Below are 27,598 nucleotides of genomic sequence, written 5' to 3'. Positions count from 1 at the left end.
ATTCACTTTGAACTTTCACCATCAAAACAATTCACAACAATATAAGGAAGAGTTGAAAAGTTCTAGGTCTTCCTAGATCCTCATGTTAAATCTCTAATTCCTAAACCTCAAGCTGATTTCCTTTGAACAGTTCTCTTTTTTCCTCTGAAAACAGACTTTTAAGAACATCTTGCCCCTTTTCCATCTCTTATATAGCTTTGGAAGGCTTGTGTTTGAACCTAGAGCTCAGAATTTCTCAAATTTTAGAACTCAGGGCTTCCTATCAGATAACCCCCAATTCTAGAAATAGCCATCCAAAATTTCTAATCTCAAAAATATTACCAGAAATGGAAATAGAAGGGCAAAAAGAGATATCCACTAATTGGAGATCAGAATTCCTCTCAGAATAGTTGAGGGATCAAAGGATACTCACCATGTATTTCTCCTTCTCTTAATCATTTTCTATTTTTAAAGGAAGAATATATGTTAGAGGGGCACAGGAAAAGAAAAATGGACAATTCCTTTCATAGCTCCCTCTTTTTTTTTTTTTTTTTTTTTTGCTGAGTAATTGGGATTAAATGACTTGCCCAAGGTCACACAGCCAGGGAGTGCTAAATGTCTGTACAGCCCCCTCTTATAGACTACAGGTGGAATATTGCCTCTAGCAAGAGTCTATCCTTTTTAGCATAAGTGAATCAATAATTAAAGACCTATAGTGCCTGTAAGCAGACTGAAAAAAAAAGTTAAATATAAAGAATAATGAAAACTTGAAAGTCACCAAAAAAAAGATAATGAGGTAGAGTGCCTATATGTCTCATTGTCCTTTCACTATTACAAGATAGTGAAGACCATCCCAAGAAGTTTCACTGAAACTCTTGACATATGGACAGGCATATGTGGGTTGCAATCTGCATTATTGAAGGAAACACCCAAATCAATGGGATCTTTTGGGGTAGATATGCATTGAAACATTTATGTAACATTTTAAGATTTGCAAAACACTTGCTTATTTTATTTTAACCTCCCAGTAACTCTATGAGGTACATGATATTTTCATCTCCATTTTACAGATGAGGAAACTGAGGTAAAAAGAGATTTAGTGAATTGTTCAAGGTCACATAGTGAGTGACTGTTTGAGGCTCAATTTAAACTCATCTTCCTAACTTCAGGGTCAATACTGACAACTGATTTTGTCCATCCCTGAGCATTTACAGATCAGGAAAGTGATACACTAATAGGAGAACTGACTTGTCTGAGAGCCAACCCTGATCTTTGTATTAGCAAGGGGAGACATTTCCTTAGGACAATTGCTTCTCTCTTTCCAGTCATTCTGCTCAAGACATCCTCAGAGAGAGTCTTTGTGTGTCGCTCCAGCTATTTCCTCAGATCAGATCACACTGGCCATTGAGAGACTCCCAAGTTTTTTTTTTTTTTTTTTTTTTTTTTTTAAATTTAGTATTTCTTCCAAAACCTGCTCTAGCTGAGTGTCTTTGACCAGGCAAACTTATGGTTGTTATTATGTCCATTTATTTCCTTCTTCCTCAGTAATCACTTTTCACTTTACAATCTAAAATTGGACTTCCTTTAGTTAACTAGACATAATTCCCAGAGTTTCACTGCTGCTGACTTTCAACATCTAGGAAAAAAAACACAAACATCACTATGGACTTTCTGCGCTCCCTCTTTCCAATGTGAATTATGGGGGACTGGCAGGGATTTGGCAACAAAATCCATCCTTCTTTACTGTAGAGAGACCTTTAAGTCCAACTTTAGAGGCTGCCTGAAGTAAAGAAAATGATGCTGAATTCTGGAGTTGACTTAGAAGCAAAGTTCTGAGAGCAAAGAACATCTTATTCCTTGAATGAAAGGTATCATTTTAAAAAGTATTGTTTTTGTTCTATATTCAAAAAAATCCAATTGAGTATCTATAAATATATGAATATATAGTATTAATATGCCTCTATAAAAATAAGGGGATGTCATTAGATAGTAGGGGAGAGGATAAGGCCATTTCCAGTTTTAATTTTGTAAATTTAGAGGATATTCCCCAATTTAGAAAGCTAGGAGATATGACAGCCAAGATTTACTCTAAGATTTTGTAACTTTAACTCCAGATCTTTTTACCTTGTCACTACCTATAGAAGAGTGTCTGAGTGTCTTATATATGCACAAATGGAAGTTACTATGTCTATAATATATCCCACTATAAATCAAAAGCTTTGAATATGGGCATTATTTGAAATCAACCTATATACTTTGATCAAATTACCTGTGCCTAGCTACTCACTCCTCCCCCATACCTAGAATGTATTCCTCTTGACCTTTACCTTGTAGAATTCCTAGCTTCCTTCAAAACACAGCTTGGTTATTACCTTCTCCAGGAGATCCAAGAAGTATGGATTATCTTGTCCTTGAGATTGCATTTTACATATATTATATTTACTTGTGTATAGATTCTATCTCCCCAATACAATGGGAATTCCTTAAATGCAGGAAATATTTTCCCTTTTTATCTTTCAATCCCCATCAAGCAGGATGCCTTTCACATAAGCTAATACGTGTGTTGAATTGGATTAATAGTGAAAGAAGTCATGAGCCTTCATATAATACTTTATAGTCTTTAAAACATACAAAGTACTTTATTAGAATCATTTCATTCAAGCTTCATAATAATCATACGAGATTGATAGAACCATTGGCTTTTGGTAAAGATGAGGAAGCTGAGACTCACAATGGTAAATTGATTTGAGTGAACTCACAAAGCTAAAAACAGAAAGCTGGGACTTGAATCCAGGTCCCTGACTTTACATTTAGTGTTTTTTCGAATTCTTTGATACTTTGAAAAGGTCCTCCAGATAATCCAGCAAATAGAAGACTCAAATCCCTATAAATGATATTTCTTCTTTCCTTATAAGTGTAAAAAAGACTACCTCCTCCAATTCTTTTATTTGTCTTTCCAAGGAAAATCTGAGCTGACCTTCCATTTTCTAGCACCTTCTTCCTGTTATTGGATTTTACTTAAAGCAAAAATGTCAAAATTGTTATAATCCATTAATAGATATATCTCTCCTGTCCATGAATTAGTTATCAGGTTAAGGATTTCACATTTAGAGAACTTATTACTAAATTAATGTTTTAAGTTAAAGACTATCTAAAAACTCTTTCATCTCCTTCTGTTACCTTTTCTAACATTTTGATGCCTTCATTATAGACATGGAAGAGATCCACAAGACAGAAGGCTACTCTGTAATTTTTAACTCCATTTTTTAGCATCCTTATTTTCTTCAAAGCTCATCTACTCTCTGTAGCAAGAAGTATTTCCTGAAACCCTGCTTCCCTAGATGCTAGTGTCTTCTAAATTACTTTGTATCTCCAAGTTTCACTTATTTATAATGTAGGTACTCCCCCCATTAGGATGATACCTCCTTGAGGGCAGGGATTAGTTTTGCTCTTCTCCCTCCAGGTTTTTAATACAGTGTGTAGAACTTAAATAGATTCATTAAAATATTTACTTTTAAAAATATTTCTATATACTTATTTCAAATGTATTAATTTGTGCAGTCTATTCCCTATATATTTTGTGTGTACATAATTATTTACATGATACCATCTAAATTAGAATGTGAGTTCCTTCAGTGTAAAGGGCTGAAACTGAGTTGATGCACTGAGGTCAGATAACTGAGCACTTCAGGCTAATTGCTGATTAGACAATATTCTATTAGAATAGGCTTGGAAAATAGCCCTACCCACTATTCTGTGCTGGCCTAATCATTTGGTGTCTATAGAGAATTGTAGGAGAGACTAGGGGGGTGGAGTAAGACTAGCCAGAGTCACTTTTGGGCAGGAGACAAAAAGGAGAGGTCACAGAGATCCTGTGTCCATTCCCTTCACTTCTACCATTAAAGACCAAGAATAAAGACCAAGGACTTTTGCTTATCCTGACTCTAGCTGATTTTAAAGTATCCAGGGTGCTAATGCAATCATCACACTTGAGGGCTGGAACCATTTAAAAATTTTTTCCCCAGATTTTAGTACAATGTCTGGTATCTAATTACATTTGATAAATACTTTGGGCTTACTGGGTGACTAAACATTTTGGATATTTCCATATTCCCTATTTAAAGTGAATGTAAACTCTTAGGAGACAAAGATTGTCTCATTTGTGTTTGTATACTCAGAACTTAACACATAGTAGGCATTTAGGAAATACTAGTTGATGGATTGGTTGATTCATTGTATAGATCACCGTGGCCAAAGTAGACAACCTATTGGTGATGAGTTTCTCTTTAGTTAGAATAGTCTTCCTAGGAAAGCAGCAGGACCATAATCAGAAATACTCTGGTAAATGTTTAACCACTAGTTTGCTAAAGGAAAAATATTGTACCCATGACACACTTATAAATGTAGTCTACATTGTTATCCTTTCTCTAGCTCTTTCTTAAGTATGAATAATCAATAAAACAGCAAATCCAACCATGATTTGTTGTCTTTTCTAATTTCCGAGCTCTTGTGAGGAGAGGCAATTTGAGATGGCTCCAGCCCTACACAAAGACTTTCCACTGTGTCTTGTAGTCCCCTATCATACCATTAGCGAACCAAACTTATCTTCAGTCTAAGATGAGGAAGAGCAATATACAGTAGGATTTTTCCCCCATATATGTAAATAAAATGAGTTCTCTTTAGCAAATATTACATAATGCAAATTATGGGCTATTATGTTTATCTAAACTATTTTTTATTAGCCTTGTTTTTCTGTTTCCCTCTTTTTAAAAATAAAATAGCAAATCATCATGATCTAAGCATGGAAAATGTTAATACATTCTTATTACAGTTACCAGTGTATGAATTATATATGAAAGAAATCCAGGATTTGCTGCCCTTTTATTAGTGCTGCAACTCATTTTTGTATTACTTTGGCAGGAATATCCAATAAATAAAGCATGAATAGCAACTTCTTTCATTTAATTAAGTCCTTACATTGTAGCCAAGAACAGGGGCTAGACTAGCCTCCCAAGATCATTGCTATCAGCACTTAATTGTGCAGTCATTTTTAGGTTTTAAAAATGGATTTTAATGAAATCTCTTCCCTTAACCCATCCTTACTCCATTTTTCTTTGGAATATTTAATTCCTCAAATTTAAACTTAATTTATCTACCATTAAGTGGATAATGGAGGCCAAGGCTTTTCTTCATTTAAAATGCAAAACACCTATTATTAAACAAAGAATAAAACCAGCCCAAAGCAATATACCCCTAAATTAAATAATTAGCAATATGCAGCCATGTAGAAGTTTCTGCAATAAATAAATAAAAGTTGAATAATTTATCACATTCCCATTCCATAAGATCAGAGAAGACCATCCAGTGAAAGCTAGAAGGATGCAGAGGGACCATCTAGCCTAACTGCTTCATGTTATAGATAAGGAAAACTGACAGGTATCATGTCATAGGCCCCAGATTTAGATCCATCTCTTCTTACTCCAAATACCTGACTATTTCATAGGAACAGAGTCAAACTAGGCACTTTCTTGGTATCATTTCATTTTGGAAGATTATGAATTATCAGATAAACTAAAAAAAAATGTCAGAGATGTCCTTTTTAATTTCCAGCTTGATAAAACAGAACAAAATTTTAGACCTGAAAGAAACAACATCTGTGATATATTGAAATGCATGTTGTAGTGAAAGTGTGAGGACCTAGGTTTAGCTACTTGCTACCTATGTGACCTTAGAAATATAATTTTATCTTTGTTGAGCCTCACATTCTACAGCTATAAAAATCTAGCTACTCTCAAAGAGTTTTTCTATCTCCAAATTTATGATTCTGTGATCTTTGAGCCCATATGGTCCAACTGGTTCCTGAACAAGACACTGTCTTCTGTGATCTATGACATCTCTGGTAATTGTGCACCCAGTCTCTGTCTGAAGGCATCCAGATGGGGGAACTTACTATCCCTCTCCTTCCCCTTGGGGAAGCCCATTCCACTTTGGAGCCATTCTAATTGTTAGGAAGTGTTTCCTTATATTTAATCTATGGAAGCAAGGGGAGATTGTGTCTTTATTTATCCTTTATTTTGCATAGGGGAAAATGAAAGTTAAAGAGGTGAAATAATTTGCCCAATGTCACAAAACAAATTAATGAGAGAAGCTTTGTCTCCAGATTGCAAGGTCAGTCTGTTTTTGACTCTATGCTGGCTCCATTCCTTGCACTTTCATATTTATTAAGCTCTATTCTGAATAAGCAGATGCCAGTGGCCATCTCATACAGAAGCTGGCGTTCCATGGTGGCCTCTTTCTAATATAAATGTTGATTATCTCCATCAGTAGAGGGAAGCACCCACAGCAGTTAATAGAAAGCATCTCATGATAAGAAGTTGACTGTAAATTCAGATACCGCATAATGGTACGTTGTTCAATTTCAATGATTAATTTTAGCTCTTTTGTTACTGTTCCAGCCCCTTCAATTAACTCACTTCAGGTAATATCTCTGTCCACCCATCTATAGAGTTGGAATCAGAAAGTAATGAAGGCTGATTAGCCTATAAAGCTAAATTAGCTCGGTAGCAAGTGGAGAGTCTACAGTGATTAATTCGAATGTTGATCTTTAAAGTCAATCCTCTCTGAGAAATGACAGATAGCTAAAAAAAAGTGGGGGGTGATTGGGGGAAGGGTTAAGATTTGAGGCCAAAAGGCTGCAGACAATACCTGGAACCAAGTGCTGTGGAAATGAGAACATCAGAATCTGCTGGACAGAGGATTAAAGATCCTAGATTATAGGTTTGAATGAGATGTATAATTTCATTATTACTTTATCAATGATGCTTTGTAATAGAGCCATGATAAGTATAAAGGATTCTTCACTAGCCCCCAATTTCAAATATTATTATTTTCTTCACAGACAAGGGGTTCTTAACTTTTTTGAATCTTAACCCTTTGGAAATCTGATAAAGTCTGTGAACCTCTTTTCAGAATATTTTTAAAAATTCATAATACACATAGGATTACAAAAGAAAATAATTGTATTGAGATAAAAATGTAAGCTTTACACTATCTAAGTATATTGATTTCTTGAAATCTATCCATAGATGTTTTGTGGTTTTATGGAGCATGACTGAGAATGCTTGAAATAGACCAAATAATGAAAACAATTTTTAATCAAACTAAATATTCTGATTTTTTATATGGAAACTCTTTTCACCCTGATCATGGTTGCAGTCAGGAGTGGAAGGACAGAAATGAGAGATCTTTTCCCCAGAACTCACTCACTCTCCTCTAAAAGGATTTTGTAAGCTGTTATTTGGAGCATATCTCTACAAACTGTGTTGTACAAATATAATGGAATATTATTGCTTTAAAAAGCTATAATGAATTAATAGGACTTGACCTAGTTTTCATGCTAAACTTTTCTTCTTTTCACTGAAATTTCTAGGAGTAAAGCTAGTCTTTATAATAAAAAATTTAATTTATGTAAAAAAACAAGTTTTCATATAACAAAGAATAATAAAGATTATACATGAAATTTCAAATCTACTATGTACTTGCTATCCCTTTCAAATATACAACAAAATCATCATGTAATTTTTTCTTCCCTCCCCCGTCCTAGAAATAGCTATCATTAGATACAAATAGGCATTTATATATATACATATATATATATGTATATATGTATATATACACACACACTTCTATTTATCTTCTTTCTTTGGGTGCAAATAGTATCTTTCTCCATGTGTTCTTTATTATTAATTTGGATATTTGTAATAGACAAAAAATTTATTTGTTCAAAATCATTCTTAATATTATTGTTATGATATACAATGTTCTCTTCATTCTTCATATTTCATACAAGACTTTCCATTTTTTTTCTAAAATCATCGAACTCATCATTTCTCAGTAAACTTTGGGATCATAATTGCAACTCCTGCCTTTTTGTATCAGCTGAAGTATATTCTATTTCAACTCTCTGTGTGTCTCTCATTTTTAAATGTGTTTTTTGTAAATAACACATTGTTGGATTCTGGTTTTTAATCCATTCAACAATCCATTTCCACTTTATGAATGAGTTCATCCTACTGCCATTCAAAGTTATAATTGACATTTGTGAATTTCTCTTCATCTTATTTTTATTCACTGTTTTTCTTTGAAGACTTTTTTTTACTCTTTCCCTCATATTTTATTTCCCCCTTACCATTCTATCCCTTATTTTACCCTCTCTTTTAAATGTCTCTCCTTTATTTATCCTATCTTCCTAATCTTAGTCAATATACTTTTTGAAAAGTCCTTCCCCTGTTCTATCTCACAGTTTTCTCACCTCTCTAGAAGTTTAGAAAATTTTTATACCTCTTTAAGCATATATCTAGTTTCTTCTTCAATCCAGATAAAAATAAGATTCCAATATTATCAGTTGTTCACTCCCCACTTATTTCTTCTGTAATGTTTCTTCCTTTCATGCCTTATTTTTGTGAGATTTCTCCTTTTTACCTTTTCCTTTCTAATTTTGTTTTTATAATCTCTTCATCAAATACAACTAAGACTCAAGCTGTCTTTCAAACTATCTTAGTAGTAAAAATTAAAAGTATGATTACTACAAATAATAACTAATATTAATAACATTTTTGTATATAATAAATAGTGCTTTGACCTTAATTAGTTTCCTATAATTATTCTTTCGTGATTTTCTTGTATTTCTTCAGGATCTTTTAAATTGAATTTTCCATTGAGTTCTGGTCTTTTTGTTACAAATATCTGAAAGACTTTTAGCTCATCAAATATTCTTTTTTCCCCCAAATTCAGGATCATGTGACTTGTCCATGTACATTTAGGCAATAAACATCAGAGCTAGAATTTTGAATCCAGGTCCTCTGACTTCAGAAGTCAGTTGTTTTTTTGTTTTTTTTTTTTTTTCCTTTGCTCCACTGTTCTGGAAATCTGTTAATAAGGGGGATAGGAAGGGGCAGCAATTTGATGTAGTGGACAAAGCACCAGCCCTAATACAGGAGGACCTGAGTTCAAATCTGGTCTCAGACACTTAATATTTCCTAGCAAGTCACTTAACCCCAATTGCCCCAGCAAAAACAAAACAAAGCAAAAAAACCAAACAAACAAACAAAAAAAACCAACAAGAGGGATAGAAAAGATCACATCTATGATCCCAAGTTTTGTAGAGTCCCTTGCATCCAACTGAACACTCATCTATGAAATTAAAATCTGGATAATAGAGGAAGACCTTCTCAGCTGTTTTAGCCATGAACGTAAAGGAGAACAATTTTAGGAATTGTTAAGAATAAAAAATGGCAACCAGTTTTTATACACCAGAGGTTTCTCGACTCTAAGTTGCCTGAACATGCTAGGAGGGTGACCTTGGTCCATACTCTTGAGAAACTACCTGCATAGGTGGCCATATGGTAATGCAGGGGATAAAGGTGCTCAAGTTTGTCCATGGCCTTTTTTTTAAAAATTCAGATTTCCTCTACTAGACTCAAGATTTTATATGACAAAGTGAAGACAATGAATAGGTTAACATTTATGAAGGGCCTTTATATATACTTCATGAGTCTAGTATTCTGTGTCCTGGGGAATCTTTCATTCACAGGATAAGCCAGAAAGTGCCTGGAGCTAGATAGAATAGACCCAAATCCATGTGAATAAGAAGGGCTTGACAAAAAGGTGAAGGGCCCTCCAAAGCCATATGCTGCCATAACAGTGCTTTAATGGGGTTCATTAGGAGCATTGGCTCTGAAGAGGATCAGGGTTTGATCCTAGTTTGCCTCTGCCTCTCTCTATGTTCGGTCCTTTCAGTCATTTCTTCAAAACCCCATTTGAGATTTTCTTGGAAGAAATACTGAAGTGGCTTGCCATTTCTTTCTCCACTTCAATGACCCTTTACCTCCAAAACCATTATCTTCTCCTCCATCCCCTAACTTGATGATGCATTTGCTATGGAATAATGAAAGATCCTGGTCCTTAATGGCTTCCATTAACATCCAGGAATTCTGCCTGCAACAAGGCCTGTGAGGATAAACCATATAGGAATCTTATTTTTTTCCCCTGATGTCAAAGTTTAAGGATCAGGCTAGCTTACCTGTTTTAGGAAACTGGGGAGGAGGATGAGGGTGCCTGTCATTCATAATTTAGTTTAGGGTTGCTTTAAATCCATATATATATATATATATATATATATATATATATATATATATATGTATATGTATATGTATATATGTATACACACACAACACACACACACACATATATCCTTCTGTCCAGGAATCTTCATTTTCTGGCCCAGAAAAGCCATATCTGCAAAAAGATAGCCAAGCAATACTCTTATTATTACATCATATTTTATCTCTCTATAGATAGATATTTATCTATAACTATCATTAATTTTCCAAGTCAGTTGTTTTCTATTCTTTCTGCTTTTTTTCCCCTGTCATTATTCTCTATTCATTGCTACTTACATTGACTACAGTATAGTCCCAAAAAACTCAAAATGACCTAAGGCAAACATGGTTATGTAAAGAAATTTGCTGTTTGGGAATAATCATGACAGCACAGGAAATTTTGCCAACTTCAAAGTTCTTGTCAAAATGTTATTGAACATTTCAGGCCAAAAATCTCTATGCAACTTAGCTCTAATCCTTATACTGTAAACTATGGTTAGGGGTATTTATTTATTATTATCACTATTTGTCTTCCCTATAAAATAAGGATTCAACCCCAAAGCATCCCTGATGAATTGGGCATGTGTTAGAGGAATCAGAGTGAGAGCAACAATGATTTCAACTTATTCAGCACTCCCTTCCATATTTCTATCATCAATGCATAAATATTCATTGATAATTGTTAAGACCTTGGCACAAGGAACTTATACACTTTATAACTTAATATGTGTTATATAAATATTTGGTATCATTATTATCGATTATTATATGACTCCAATGTATTTGGCAGGGCAGCTAGATGACACAGTAGATAGAGCTCTGGGTTTCAAATCACAAAACGATCTTTCTGAGTTCAAATCCAGCTTCCTACACTTAATAGATGTGTGATTCTGGGAAAGTCACTTAACCCTGTTTGCCTCAGTTCCCCTCAACTATAAATGAACTTGAGAAGGAAATAGAAAACCACTCCTGTATTTTTGTCAAAAATTCCCAAAAGGTTGGAAATGATAAAAAAAAAAAAAGATTAGGTGATATGATAAGAAATGGTGATATAAAGAAAGAAATGAAACATTTATTTGTCCTCAAAGAGATTTTTTTTGGGGGAAATGTGTATTTGTGTCTGTGTACATACAGATGCATACATGTATATGGATAAACATTAACATGAATGTATATACATATATGTATATGTATATATACATTCTTATGTCTGCATAAATAAGTACATATGTATAAATGAAAGAGGTAAACAAAATAAATATGTAAATATAAGGTTTTTTATAGGAAGCTTTGGATTCTAAGAAGCAAAGGTGAGAAGAGAGAATATTCTAGGCTGGACCACAGGCTTTATAAAATCAAAGAGATGAGATGATGGAGTGTCAAGTGTATAGAATAGTGGTAAAGTCATTTTGATTGGACCATAGAGTACCTGCATAGGGAAAATGCATAATAAGGCAGTAAAGGCAGCGTGAGATTATGTTGTGAAGGATTTTAAATACCAAACAGAAAACTTGGTATTCATCCTAGAAACGATGTTTTTACTAGAGCTTCCTGAATAATGTAGTAGAATAACTAGGCTTAAGTTTTGGGGAAATCACTTTGCTGACTATATAGAAGATGTCTTGGAGTAGAGAGAAACCATAAGACAAGGATTCTATTTAGGAAGGTATTGCAATAGTCCCAATGAGAGAGATAAGGGTCTGAACAAGGACATCATCTATGTGAATAGAACTGTAAGAGATATTGCTGATGTAGAATTGATAAAGACTTAGCAGCTGATGGAGATGAAGGAAAGCAAGTCATCAAGGTTGATTCTAAGAATCCCATCCCCATAGTCTGTCAACCCCTTCTAGCAATCCTACTGTTAGGACATGTGTTCTAAATCTGAAGTCCTTTGGTTCACAAGGGGTATGTGAATAGATTTCAGGAGCTTCATAACTCTGAATGTCAAAGAATATTTTTACAATTGTATTTTAATATAATTGGTCTCCTTAGTAATTCTATGTAGTAAAACATTATTCTTAGAAATAGTAAAAAAAATTTCACTGGATTCCCCCAGGGATTCATGACACACAAAAGTGCAGAACTTCTGTGCCAGAGGATCTCTGGGAAGTAAGGAAAGATAAGGTTTAGATCAAAAAAAGGTAATGAATAGAAAATTGTGACCAATGATTCAGAATGATGGTAATAATAAGTTTAGAATAGCAATAACTACTCTTAAGGAGAAAACAGCATGGAACATGATGAGGGTACAATAAGAGCACTGGACCTTAGTGAAACACTTAGCTTTGAACAACAGATATCACATTTAGTTGTATGATCCTAGATAAGTCATATCATATCATAACCTCAGTTTCTGAGGTTAACTGATCAAGAATATTACTTTTTAAAATAATAGATTTAATTTTCAAATTACATGCAAAGATAGTTTTTAACATTTATCCTTGCAAAAGCCTGTTTTCCAAATTTTTCTCTCTCCCTTCTCCCTACTCCCCTCCCCTAGAAAGCAAGTAATCCAATATAGACTATACATGTGCAATTCTTCTAAACATATTTCCACATTTGTCATCCTGCATAAGAAAAATCAGATCCAAAAATGAGGAAAAAATGAGAAAGAAAAAAAAAAAGCAAGTCAACAACAACAGAAAAAGGTAAAAATATTACAGATGACTCTCTCCATCTCAAATCTGTTGGAAGTGGCCTGAATCACTTAATTGTTGAAATGAACCAAGTCCATCACAGTTGATCTTTACATAATCTTGCTGTTGACATGTACTATGTTCTCTTGGTTCTATTCACTTTACCTAGCATCAGTTCATGTAAGTCTCTCCAGGCCTCTCTGAAATCATCCTGCTGGCTATTTCTTACAGAACAATAGTATTCCATAACATTTATATACCACAACTTATTCAGCCATTCTCCAACTGATGGGCATCCACTCAGATTCCAGTTCCTTCACACTACAAAAAGGGCTGCTATTTTTGTACTTAATGGTCATTTTCCCTTTATTTGGGACTTTGCTGGATCAAAACTGTGCACAGTTTGATAGCCCTTTGGACATAGTTCCAAATTGCTTTCCAGAATGGTTGGATCAGTTCACAACTCCAGCACCAATGTAGTAGTGTCCCAGTTTTCCCACATCATTCATCATCTTTTCCTATCATGTTAGTCAATTTGAGCAGTGTGTAGTAATATCTCAGGATGTCTTAATTTGCATTTCTCTAATCAATAATGATTTAAAGTATTTTTTATGTAACCAGGACTAGATTTAATTTCTTCATCTGAAAATTGTCTATTCTATCCTTTGATATTTATCAATTGGAGAATGGCCTGAATTTTTATAAATTTGAGTATATTTTATGTATTTTAGAAATGAGGTTTTTATCAGAGACTTTGGATGTAAAATTCCTCCCCCCAGTCTTCTGCTTCCCTTCTAATATTGGCTGCATTGGTTTTGTTTATACAAAAACTTTTTTTTTTAACTTTTAAAACCTTAAATATATATATATATATATATATATATATATATATATATATATATATATCAATGATTTTTGTTATTGATGTTTTTTATTATTAGTATTACTTAAGGCTAGGCTGACAAGCTTTAACATCTCCTTTGCCAAAGCTTCTTAAACTATGTGTCCTTAAGTGTTTACTCTGTGGCAGACTGTGCTAGGCTAGAGGCTCATCTGGGGTCCATAAAATTTTTAAATTTTGGTGACCACTTCACTATAATTGGTTTCTAATTGGCAGAACAGTAGATAAAGAACTTGGCCTGGAATTAGAAAGAGATCTGACCTCAGATGCCTACTAGTTGTGGGACCCTATGCAAATCCCTTACTCTCTGTCTGATGATGTAAAAATACCACTTAACCTCCCACAGATGTGTGAGATTCCAATGAAATAATATTTGTAAAATTCTTAGCACCATGCCTACCTGACACATAGTAGGTGCTAAATAAATGCCTGTTTCCTTCCTTTCTATGTAATCCCATGGAAATTATGTTATGGATTGAGAAATATTCTGAGAAAGCTCCATCACACTGGTAAGGAAGTCTGTTATACATCAAAAGAAAGGAATTATCTTTATATTAGTAGGAAGACAGGTTTTTGAAAAAGAAAACTAATTCTGGGTTCAAAATCTGTATTTAAATGTACTGACAGACTATATGATTCTGGTCAGATCAATTTGTATTTTTAGATCTGCTTCTGTATCTGCAGTCTGAGGATGATTGAATGCAGGTCCCTTCTAGCTCTGGATTTAGGACCTATGACAAGAATAGCTAGTCCCTTTTAGAAATAGGAGAGGAATCCAAATCTTTTTAATAGAAAGCCCAGAATTTTATCTACTTCACCACATTGCTTCTCAAGAATTCCAAGCATCCTGGATTTCTGAGAATTTATAATATAGTTGAGAAGAGAAAACATTGCTGCATGAAAAGATAATTAACATGACAGTGAAGTTTCTTCTAAGCTTCTATAGAGATTATAGAATTGCTCACAACTAGAGGATATATTCTTCATATAGCCTGGCACAATAAACTCAGGATATTACAAATGAACATATTGTCTCTTCCAGTGGATTGGAAGGACCTTTCAGGCAAGGACTGTTTTATATTTTCATTTTATTCTCATAGACTTATGCATTGTCTGATACATAATATGTGCTTAATAAATGCTTGTTGGTTGAGAGAACATAAACTCAGTAAGAATTGGGATAATTCTATTTTTTGTCCCTAATATGATACTGGCACAGAATAGGCATTTGATAAATGTTAATTGGTTAGTCAGGCACTTTCTCTTCTACATGCATTCATGGAATACACTCCATTTTCTTGACTGTTTTGTCTTTTCCTATCAAAGTTTAAGCTCAGACACTAAGAAATCTTTCTGATTCTTCCAGCAAAATTTGTTCTTTCTTCTTCACTTTGCTTCTGTTCTCCCTTTGTCCCATTTCTTGCTCTCTCATAGTATTATGATTGACATATGTGTTATTTCCTCATTTTCCTACAGAAGATAATGTTCATAATGAGAGGGATTGGACAATTTTTTAGCCCCATAATTTAGTACATTTAATACTAGTAGGAGCTTGATAAATATTGGTTGAAAGAAAGAATAAATGACACTAGGACTTTAGAAATCATTTGGCCAACCCTTATTTACTGGGTGAGTTAAAGCACAGAAAAGGTAGTTCATTCCTACAAGGTCACAGAGTTAGTTAATGACAGAATTAGAATACAGAACTAGAATCTTTTGACTCCTAATCAAGCATTCTTTATTCTGTATTACATCACTGCTCTTTACCACTATACACTCTCTTCCTCTTGAAAGCAAGTGCATCAAATGTATTTCCAGATATTAATCTGTGCTTTTGGGAAGGGAGACTCTGAGATTCTTCTTGAAAGCTAAAATATTCTCTTCTCATATTCCCTGGCTTCCTTCAAGATTTGGATTCCTATCCTGCTTCTGAAAGTGACTAGCTACTCTTATTATAGGTCCTAGACAGAACTAGAATCTAGAACTAGAATCTTTTGACTCTTAATCAAGCATTCTTTATTCTGTACTACATCATTGCTGTCTACCACCATTGAGTCTGTCTCTGTCTCTCTGTTTCTGTCTCTGTCTCTGTCTGTCTCTGTCTCTGTCTCTGTCTCTGTCTCTGTCTGTCTCTCTCTCTCTCTCTCTCTCTCTCTCTCTCTCTCTCTCTCTCTCTCTCTCTCTCTCTCTCTCTCTCTGTCTCTCTCTCTCTCTCTCTCTTTCTCTCTCTGTCTCACTCTGTCTTTTTCTGTTTCTTCTTGAAAATAAGTGCATTTAGTGTGTTCCCAGACATTAATTACTCTGTGCTTTTGGGAAAGGAGCTTCTGGTCTTCTTAAAAGTTAAAATATTCTATTTCTCATGTTCCCTGACTTCCTTCAAGATTCAGTTCAATCCGACCTTCTGCAGGAAGTCTTTCCCAATCCCATCTTCCCAATTCAGTGCCTTCCTGTCTAACTTCCATCTAGTCTAACTGTTTTCTGGAACAGAACTCATTATTTATGTGGTGTCCCCCCCCCCAGTACTCCTTGAGAGCAGGGATCTATATTTTTATATTACTTTGCATTCTTAGAGGTCGACCTAGTTCCAGGCAAATAGCAAGTGCTTGATGAATACTTGTTGACTGACTGGTTGACTGAATGATGCTGAAAGAACATGGATCTTATTACATTCCTTCAGAGAAAAGAGAAGGCAGGAGCGAGGAGATGCTTTTTGTTGGCTTTAACAGGTTCAGGTGAATTGGATCCTCACAGATTGTAGGCGTGGGGTTGTCATGACAAGAATCCTTCCTGGGAAACAGCTTGGCTTGCCTCTCTGTGCCAGACCTCAGCTAAAGATGTCATTTCCTTGGTTAGTCATCCAGGACAAGAATTATTTGAGGTAAATGACAATGATCGCATTTCATTCCGAGCCCCAAGCATGCAAAACGAGCCTGCCAAGTCTGAGAGGCAGCGAGTTCACAGGAACAGAAAATCTGAACCCAGGAGGAAAAAATGGGCTTTCAATATCTCTATTCTCAGCCCTCACTGGCGGGCCCACGGGGGCAGCTGGCGCTCAGCTCTTTTTTGTCTTTTCTCTTTTGTGCTCTGCTGGGAGACTCTTTATTCTCACCTGCTCAAGGTACAGAAACATCAAAGATAAGCATCAGTATCAGGACCCATCAGGGGATCTAAACTGTGGATGCAGATTGGGACCCTTCTCATTGCAGGGAGCGGATGCCTACTAGGAAGCAGGTGTATGCCATGCCATAAAGAGGAAGGCAGAAGTGGAAGGAGCTGGAGAATGGCAGCTCTGACCCAGAAGTCTGTTTCAAGTTGCACCTGTGCCTTTGTAACTGCATTAGGATTCTCTTTCTTTTCAGGGTAGCTTGATAGGCATTCATGTGATCTGGGCAAAGAGGGGGAAAAACACTTGTGTCTGTGGATCAGGTATGGGGAATATAATGTCTAAAGCATTTCTTATGAACTACATTTCAGGGGGATGTGTCCTTCGGGGAAAACATTCTCAAGGTGGGATTGGGAGGTACAGGAGCCAAATAACAATGTGATAATGAAGGAATGTATCACATCACTTGGGGAAAGACATGAAATATTTCCATTTTAGTTTCTCTCTAATATTTTTCTCTTTTAAAAACCCTTGCCAGATTTATTCCCTTAGGAAGGTGGGGTATGACACAAGATTTTCCTGCAGAAACTGGATTAAGGGTAGGAACCAAATGTAGGAGGAAAAGTATCTCTAATTTAGTTAAGACTAATGACTTCCTTATCCATTAAAGAGATTGATCTATGTCTCTTTTCCCACCTATTTTATTTGGAGAGGATTAAGATACTGATCACAGGAAGGATCTTTTGCATCTTTGAGAGGCAATTGTGTCCAACTCCTTGTGAACCCATTTGAGGTTTTCTTAGTAGAGATACTGAAATGATTTGACATTTTCTTCTCTAGTTCAGTTGACAGATGAGCAAACTGAGGCAAAAAAAATTGTTCATTGACATGCCTGGGGTTACACAGCTAGTAATTATCTGAGTCTGAATTTGAACTCAGATCTTCCTGATTCAGGCCCAGTGCTCTATACACTGTTCTACCTAGCAGCTCTTGAAAGGGACAAGAATGAACTGAGTAATTCTAGTAGAAGATTATGTGAGTATTATTCTGGAATACAAACTCAAAACTATAATATTAGATTTGTGACTTTTTTTTTTCTAGATTCCAACACTATTACCTCAAATTATTTTGTGATAAAAGTAAGAATTGGGATGCAGTGGGCGTGGTCATTTAGATATTTTAATCTAAAATTCTGAATGTAATATCAACTTTCCCCAACACAATCAATTAATTAATCAATAAGCCTTATTAAATCCTATGCTATATTAGACATTATGATACTCCTGGTTATATGAAGACAAAAAAACATACTGTTTATACTTTTAAGGAGTTGGCATTCCAACAGGAAAAATCAACATATACAAAATGTATACAGCTCATCCCAGCATAATCTTTAACATAGGGTCTAGTAAACTTAATAAATTTATTTATCATTCATTTATTAATTCATTAGAGGAAAGATTGCATATAAATTATGTCTACTAAATATATAAGCTATAACAATATATTGTAAATATATATATATATATGAACATGAAAGTATATATATATTTATTTATAATGCCAAATCACAATATCACCAAAATATTTTTTATGTATTCTTTGATTCAGCATTCATCCACTGAGGAGACCAGAGGGTAAAAATCTCCAACATGTGCCCCAATAATTGTAATTGTAATTTAAAAAAATGAATAATAACAACCTAGGTGTCCACCAAGTAGGGAATGGCTAAAGAAATTATGGTATTAAAATACAATGGAAGATTATTATTACACTTTAAGTAATTTAGTAAAGTTGAGAGGAAGCAAACCTCAAAGCTTAGACTTGGATTCAGGTTCTGTCTGTTATATTTACTGCCCATGTAACATCTAACATCAATCATTTAACCCTTCAGTTGCTGGAACTCTGTCTTCCTAGAAATCAGCTGGAATCAGGATGACTAAACATCTTTATTCTTAATCTTTTACAGTCAAGTTCAGGGGGTTAGGCCTAGCTGCCTCACACACACCTTCCTCCCTCAAAGGCCAGGAGACACTGAGTCAGCTTCCTCGTCTCACTCCCTTTTCCTCCTCCTACTCCTCCCACACACATCACTCCCCCCTCTTTGTCCCACCAATCAAGTCAGCACAGAACAGCTGGGGAGGGTCAACCTTCAAACAAGTTAATAGGGAACTGTCCAATTGGCAATTAGTCTCATGTGCTTCATTATCCAAGTGCATTGTTCAGTTCTAGCCCTTTACATTCAGTGATCTGTTTTGGGTAATTTTCTGAGATTTCAAGTTGTAGAGAAGATACCAAACCTCACATGTAGAAGTTTAAATTACAGGTCCAGCCTCTAACCCTAAAGAATGACAAGTATCAGAAATTCAATAAAATCTGTTAAGATTTAAATTAGCTGTTGCAGAAGGAACAGAAGCAGGGCAGAGGGGCAATAGGCAAAATCACAACTATGATATAGCTTTAAAAGACCATTAAAAAAAAAAAAAGCAGAAATCTGATTAACTAGTCTTGGCCCCTGAGAATAGGTTGAAACATAATCCTTTTCTTTGGATAGAAAGAAGAAAGACTGTAGGAAGGGAATGTTTAATGTGTTGTCAAATATGGTCATTGTACTAGTTGCTTTTGCTTAAATGTTTGCTGTTGATATAAGGAAGAGTTTAGTGGCGCAAGAAATATGTAAAGGATCATGAAATCAAGTTATTAATAAATCATAAAAATTATAATAATAGTCACTTCTTTTAATAGTCCTCTAAGATATGCAAAATACTTTCTTCTCAACTCTGTAGGAACAGATATTTCAAATATTATTAAATCCATTTTACATATGAGGAAACTGAGAGATAAGATCACTTGACATGAAACAGTTGGGCTAAATGATCTCTGAGATCCCATTCAGGAATAAATATCTAAGATTTTATGGTGGATTTGTAATATGTTTCTAAAGTATAGCACTATGGAAATTTGGTAACCCAAGTCTATCCCATCTTAGAAGATGAAATCAACACATATTTGATCATTAGCTTGCATTTTACCCATCTACCCTGAAGAGTCAAGTCAAAATCTTTGCCAAAAACAATGTCAATATTCTCAAAAATCCTCTTATGTATACAAAATACAATTTCTGAGAAACTTTTCTTAACAGAACAGATCTTAGTAGTGAGAGTTGTCCATCTTGGAGACTGACCTAAGTTATAAATAGCAGCTGTTTCTAGTTTTTTTTTTACTTAGAGACACAATCAACATAAAACTTGATAAGAAGCTTTTACCTAATACTGTTTAGAGGAATTCTATGGAAAACTTCATCCCTAGCATAGCTTCTTTCATTAGAATATCTCTTATAGCAAAGAATAAGAAAAAAGACAAAAAAAAAAAAAAAACCCAGAACAATGAAAGTAATCAAACACACCAATTAAAACTAACAATATTAAATATTTCAAATCTTAGTCCTCAGTTGCTACAAAAAATGGGAAGCTTGCCTTTTTATAAATTTTTTTTGGAGTAAATTTGTTCATTATAATTATACAGTATTGATGTGTGTGCACATTTATGTGCATGTGTGGGTATGTGTGTTTCTTGGGTAGAGATTTCTTTACATTAACTTTTTTTGTAATTAATGAACACACTTTTATCCTGATTTACTTTACTTTGTTTGAGTTCCTATTGTTTGGTTATATTCTCTATCCTTCAGAAATTGAATTTCTCTCTGTCTTTATGATTCCTTCCTTTAAAATTCAAATATCCCTGGGAAGGGGAGGCCATCATAAAAGAAATTATTCTTTTTTCGCTAGACAATGTTAACTAAAATTGTGAGAGGTTCATGCTATATGAGTATTAATTGAAATAATTGGGGAAGTTTAACTTGATGGAAAAATTAAGGCATAATAGGTGGTACATAATAGTTGTCTTCAAGTATCTGGGGAGTTGTCACATGGAAGAAAAAGTCTTAATTTGTTTGCTCTCAGATTGCAATAGATAAGCAAATTTCAGCTTGATGTCTTCATAATTGGAATTATTCCTCCAGATTTAAAAAAAAAAGAACTTTAGAGCAACATTAGTGCATTCTCTCAAAAATCTTAGAATTGCATGAACACTGAAAGACTTTTCTTTGGGTTACCTAGTTTGTGTGTGTCAGAGAAAGGATATGAATTCAGGTTCTTCTGGTTTTAACATTAGTTTTTGACCTATTAGACTCCTCTACACTTTCAATTACAGCCATTAATCAGGGATGTGATGAATATTTGTTGGAGATATTGTAGAGGGAATTCCTATAGCAATATAGGTCGGACTTCACAATTTCTGAAATTCTTTTTGATGATAAGGTCTGTGATTTCATAATTTATGGCTTAAATTTTTTAAAAAAAGATTAGTGTAACTAAGAGAAAGTAAGAAGAAACACATAGAATAACCAACCGCCAGGAAGGAATGGTGCATCTAGGATCAAGAAAACATGGGCAATCAGGAATGAGATTCTGACTGCAAAGGATGCTCCAGATAAACTTTAACTTCACAAACCTGTCCAGCAACAGTTCTACTTGATCCAGTAGGGAAATGACAATCAGGCAAGGTGCTTCCTTGGCATGGCATCTCAATTAATGCCTAACAGTGCTGACATAGTAGCTGCTACTTTAAAAAAAGAATCATGAAATTCTAGGAAAGGCACTAATTTTCCAACATTCTGACTAACCTAATCACAGGAATAGTTGGATTCTTGTTTTAGCCAGATGCCAAGAACTACAACAGACTTTTGGAGAAAAATGTTATTTAGTATAAAGTTCCCCATGGCCCAGCTCTTGGAATTCCATGGAACAGATGGCCTTAACTTGAAGGACGAATCTGATAATGTACAAAGGCAAAGAAATCTCTCTGGGTACCAGAACATTGAGTACTGGCCCAAGAGGTTTCTGGGGCTTTTCTCATCATCCTCTGGTCTCTTGTAAAATTTTTATGCAAAAACTGCTGTTTCTCATTCATGAAACTAAGTTGTTTTTATAGGGATTAGTCATATATATATATATATTTACTATATATATATATTTACATATATATATTTAATTAGGCATTAGTTCTAATTCCCTTTCTTTCTCCTTCTCCCTCTCCTCTCTCCCCCTTTCTTTTCCTCTCCCTCTCCCTGTATCTCTCCCTCTCTCTGTCTCTCTCCTTCTCTCTATCTTTTTCTTTCCCCTTTTCCCATTCTGCCCCACTTCTCTGTGGTTTCTTAAAATGCTTGACCTAGAGACCAAGAGATAATAGTATAAAAAGGCATCCATCCTTCATTTGTGTAGAGCTTGAAGGCAACATTTCAATTTACACATTACAGATCATTTAACAATTATTTGGCTTCCATTTTTTCACCACAACTTTATTTGGTGGTACATTTATAAGCCAACAAAAGATTATAAATAGAAATTAATTCTATTTATATTCCTATACATTGCATTTGGAATTAAACCATACTATCTTCAATTCACTATTTTTCTCTCAGGATAAATCTTGCCCTCTTTCAGGTTCTCAGATCCATTAATTGTTAAGTGAGTTAAGTGAGGGACTTGGATTAAATAGCCTTTAAGATCCCTTCCAGCTACAAATCCTATGATTCTATGAAATAATACATATTCTGTCAAACTGCCTTCCTCTCACTGCTCTCACTAAGTTGTTTAAGAAAAATCTAATAATAACCAAATGTTTTATTTGGAAATAATTTTGTCACGGGCTCACTGTATCTAAATATTTTGAAAATTATTGACATTTTTAGGCATATATTTTGATGTCTAATTCTATAGATCATAGGAATAAAAACAAAACAAGTAATTGTTCCAAAATAAGCTACTTTATTATACCAATTAAAGTAGTAATTAGCACAATTGTTGTTTTATTGTTCAGTTCTTTTTCAGTGTATCCAACACTTTATAATCCCATTTGGGATTTTCTTTGCAAAGATATTGAAGTGGTTGCCATTTCCTTCTCTAGTTCACTTTACAGATGAGATAACTGAGGCATACAAGGTCATGACTTGATGAGGGTCACACAGTATCTGAAAACAGGATTGAACTCAGAAAGATGGTTCTTCTTCATTTCAGACTTAGCACTTTATCCACTGTGTCACTCACCTTCCCTTGGGAACATAATTAGTGGTGTCCAAAAGCATAATTAGTTGACTTGAATTTTAGCAGGCAAATAATTGCTGAGGTAAAGAGCCTTAGATTTCTCATCTGTAAACTAATTAAGTAGAATTAGATTCCCTTTGAGAACTCTTATAGTTGAAGTATATGATCCTATGATCTTCCTATTGGCAGAGAGGTAAGAGAATTTAGGAGGCAAAATTTCACATAATTGTCATGCTTGGTCAATGTATTTATTATGTATATACTTAACTGTTTTTTGTTTTTTTGTTTTTGTTTTTGTTTTTGTTTTTGTTTTTTTATAAAGGAAGGGTGTATTCTGAAGCCAGAGGTAGAACAGTCTATATAGAAATAACTAAAAGTTCAAAAAATGTAGATGCATATACACTTTTTAAAAATGAGCTCTAGTCTTGAAATCTTGATCTCACTATCCTAGAGATTTTGTGATTGATCATTATAGACTTTTTTGCATATTTTATCAAAGATTTCTTTTAAAATATCTATAATAGGGATTTTAAAATTGGATAGAATTCTGAGATTTGCACTTCAGAGACAAGCATTCTTTTTCAACAATGGGAACAAATTGTACTGTTATCATCTTTAAGCTGGAAGTTGGACTTGAACCATATAAGGATGTTTGGGGGGCAGCTAGATGACATAGTGGATAGAGCACTGGTCCTAGATGGAGTATCTGAGTTCAAATTCATCCTCAGCTGCTTACAACCTACGTGACCCTGGGCAAGTCACTTAATCTCAATTGTCTTCTCCTACCTCCTAAAAGGGGGAGTTTTGAAAAAGATTCACTCAAATAATAGTCTTAGAGGAAGGAGTTTACCCATAAGGTTAACGATCAGTGGTAATGGAGGAGATGAAATCCTTGGGACCAAGTGTGGCTTTATAAGTTGAAATGTAAAGAGAACAAAGACACAGGACAATGGATAAATAAATAAAGAAAAATGTAATTGAGTTGTGTCAGAAAGGGGAGAAATCAGTGATCTTAGAACAAAAATTTGAAAAAGAATCTGCCAACTACAATCACCTATACAACAAATAAAGGAAAAACAAAAGATCTGTGTTTTTAAAAACTTACCTTTCACATAACTTTCTATGGAAAGATGCTATCCTATAGCATTATTGATTTTTTTATTCTTTTTAAAAAAATTCTGTTTGCTTCCTTTATATAGAAATCTGGAATTGACCAAAACAACAATGACCAAAAGCAAACCAAAAAAATTGCATATTCAATCTCTATTCAAAAATAGAAGAAGATAGGAGATAGAAATTAAAAGGCAACACATCAAATGAGGGCAACACATCAAAGCTCTGTCAAAATATTAGAGATTTCCAAAATGGGAACTCTAAGTAACTGTATTAATAATTTTTTATCCTGTATAAATAGCTGAGAAAGTGACCACTTGGGCCCAAGGCCCACTATGCTGTCCCTAAAAGAATGATAAATGTTTAAAACAAGAGGCAGCTGAGGAAATCTCTAAAGAGGAAGGGTGTAAATAAGTGAGAACCTGAAGAAAAGAACACGTATAAACCCAACCCATTCTGGAAGCAAATAGGAAGACTCTTGCAAATACTCAACTTCCTTTTCAGAAGGGAACAAAAAATTAAGTACCAGATGGCCAATTCTATCCTCTTCCATGAAACAACATATGTATCTGTTTATCTGTCTGTCTCTCAACTATTTGTCATCAATTCATCAATCTACCATTTGTCTATCTATAATCAATCTGTTCATCTATCCATCAGTCTTTCTACCACAGTAAAATATAGTTACTGAACAAATTTATGAGGTACTTTAATCCTGTAATTAATTCATCTATATAAAAATCTGGCATTAATTAAAACAACAATGACCAAAATAAAACAAAAGCAAAAAAAAATGTATACTGACTCTCTATTAAAAATGGAATAAGATGGGAGATAGAAATTAAAAGGCATTTAAATAAGTGCAATAACTCAACAAGAACACTAAAAGAACTTACACATTAGCCATGGAAAGCATTTCAACCTGCTTGAAATGCTTTTTGATTCTATCTATATTTAACCATTTATGTTCATCTTTTCTTTCTAGTAAATTGTACCTCTCATTTTTTCTCATTTAAGATTATAAATATAGAACTGGAAAGAAATTGAAAAGCCATCAAACCCCTTCATTATACAGATGAGGCATAAGAAAATTAAGTATCTTGTCCAAGGTCACATAAATAGTAAGTGTCCCAGACAGGAATTTTACATAGGTCTTTCTTATTCTGAGTCTGATGCTTTAACTACTGCACCAAGCTCCTTTAGGGTAAGGAAAAACAAGGATCTCCTTATAGTAACTATACTGTTTTCTCAGAATCACAGAATCTTTGGAAATTCAAATTAGGAAGAATTTGAAAAAAATTAGGTTATATGAAATCAAATTTAGGATCTCAACCCAATTTTCACTGTGCCTGTCATAAGGGACTTTTTACTTTCATTGGGCCATTTCTCATATCAGTGTTTTTTCATGTCTTATCAATCTGCATGGATCATTTTTTTTCTGAGTCTCATTAAGGACTCATGATGATCTTAACTACATTGTGAGCTTCTGTGAATATTCCTGAAATATTTTGACTTGAGAGACACAAAGAATCTTTGTATCCCTACATGATTTTTCTGAATTCTACAAATATAGATTTTTCTGATGCTCAATATGATGAACACATTGCAAATGGTGATTTTAAGAAAGCCATAATACATTAATCTTGGGATCATCTGTAAGATAGCATTCCAGTGAAGGTAATGTCCACTTGGGCTATTGGAAAATTGAACAAAAGGGTTAAAAAGGAAATAAAGTAGGGAGGAATCAACCACACATTAAACATGAAAAAGAAGAGGAACAAAGAACAAAAAGACCCAAGAGGAATAGAAACACAGCAGCTTTTAAAAATTCCCATTCTCCAATTATATCCTGGTGTGGCCCAGAAAAGCTGCTCATGAGGGGATATGTTTGAAGTTTTCCTCTCTCTAAATATTTCATGTCTAAAAGGAAGATGATAGAAGAAGAGAGGAAAGTACCAAAATTTCACATCACCTAAAAGAAAAGGAATGGGTTCATTATCTATCTGTATATCATCTATATATCTAATTAAATCTACAATTGACTATAAGCTGTTTTATTAGGTCATGAATTTTGGGTGGAAGTCAGTCAAATATCTGGTCTCAGACACTTAACACTTCCTAGCTGTGTGACCCTGGGCAAGTCACTTAACCTCAGCCTCAAAAAAAAAAAAAAAAAAAAAAAAAAAGGAAGTCAGTCAAATTATATCATTCCTTTACTTGTCATTTACATTATATTACATTACTTAACATTATACATTTTATTTATATTATAGTTGCTTGAGTAGATATAATTATCTGGATCCAGATAGGCAGGAAATGAGCATTAATTAAACACAAAGTGTCAGGCAGGAACTGTGCTAAAAGTTAGGGATACAAATAAAAGCAAAAAATAATACACTCCCTCCCCTCAAGGAGCTTACTTTTTTTTTTTAATATTTCATTGAAAGAAATATAATAAGAAAAAAGGAATACAAAACAAAATGAAACCAAACAAAACAGAGCATTGTCATGCTCCCAGAAGAACATCAGGGAGGATTTAAAATATATAAAAACAAATGACCAGAATCAAGAAAAAAATATACATAAAGTAGAAGAAATTATATTCACGAATGTCCATCTTTTCGTTACTTCCTTTGTAAGTTGTTCTTTTATTCTCTGCTGCACAGTTTTTTTTTTTTACTTTATTCTTTTTTCTCCCTTTCATCCCTCCTACCCCCAAGCAGGCTATACTTAAAAAAGGAGATATATATATATATATATATATATATATATATATATATATATCACACACACACACACACACACTTACATATACATACATATCTTTCCTATCCTTCCTGACTTTGCTTTAATTCTGCTTCTTAACTTGCCTTGCTATTACTTAACCTCTCTCCACCCATAGATGCCTCTCTTCTCTTCTTCCCTCACCCTTTACTTCCTGGTCCAACCCATTTCTCCCTCTTTATTTCTTTATAGATTTTGAAGAGTGCTTTATCTTTCATGGTATATATGTTGCATTGCCTAATGAACCCATTCCCTCTAATAACTCTGTGTTTATTCTTCATCTGTACCTCATTTGTATGCTATAATTACTATTTTTACCTTAACTCTGCTCCAATCTTTCTTTTCAGCTGGGTAATTTTCCAACATTGACCCTTGAATAACCTTTTTGTTCCAAAATTTCCCTTCCTTCTCCCCACCCTCTCCCCTAGCTAGAAAGTAGTGAAATACATATTAAATATGTTAAATACATGTTAGATCCAATATATGTATACATATTTACATACAGTTATCTTGTTGCACAAGGAAAATCAGATCAAGAAAAAAAAAAACCGAGAAAAGAGAAACAAAATGCAAGCAAATAACAGAGAGAGTAAAAATGCTAGGTTGTGGTCCACACTCTGTTCCCACAGTTCTCTCTCTGGGTGTAAATGGCTCTCTTCATCACTAAACAAGTGGAACAGGTTTGAATCAGAAAGAGAAGTTGAAGAGAACTACATCTATCAGAATTGTTGTTGCCATGTATAATGATCTCCTGGTTTGGCTGATTTCACTTAGCATCAGTTCATGTAGGTCTCTCTAAGCCTCTCTGAAATCAT

The sequence above is a fragment of the Sminthopsis crassicaudata genome, chromosome 3 (assembly GCF_048593235.1).
Source record: "Sminthopsis crassicaudata isolate SCR6 chromosome 3, ASM4859323v1, whole genome shotgun sequence".
Lineage (NCBI taxonomy): Eukaryota > Metazoa > Chordata > Mammalia > Dasyuromorphia > Dasyuridae > Sminthopsis > Sminthopsis crassicaudata.
The sequence above is the reverse complement of the archived record's forward strand: the minus strand, read 5'-3'. Positions refer to the sequence as shown.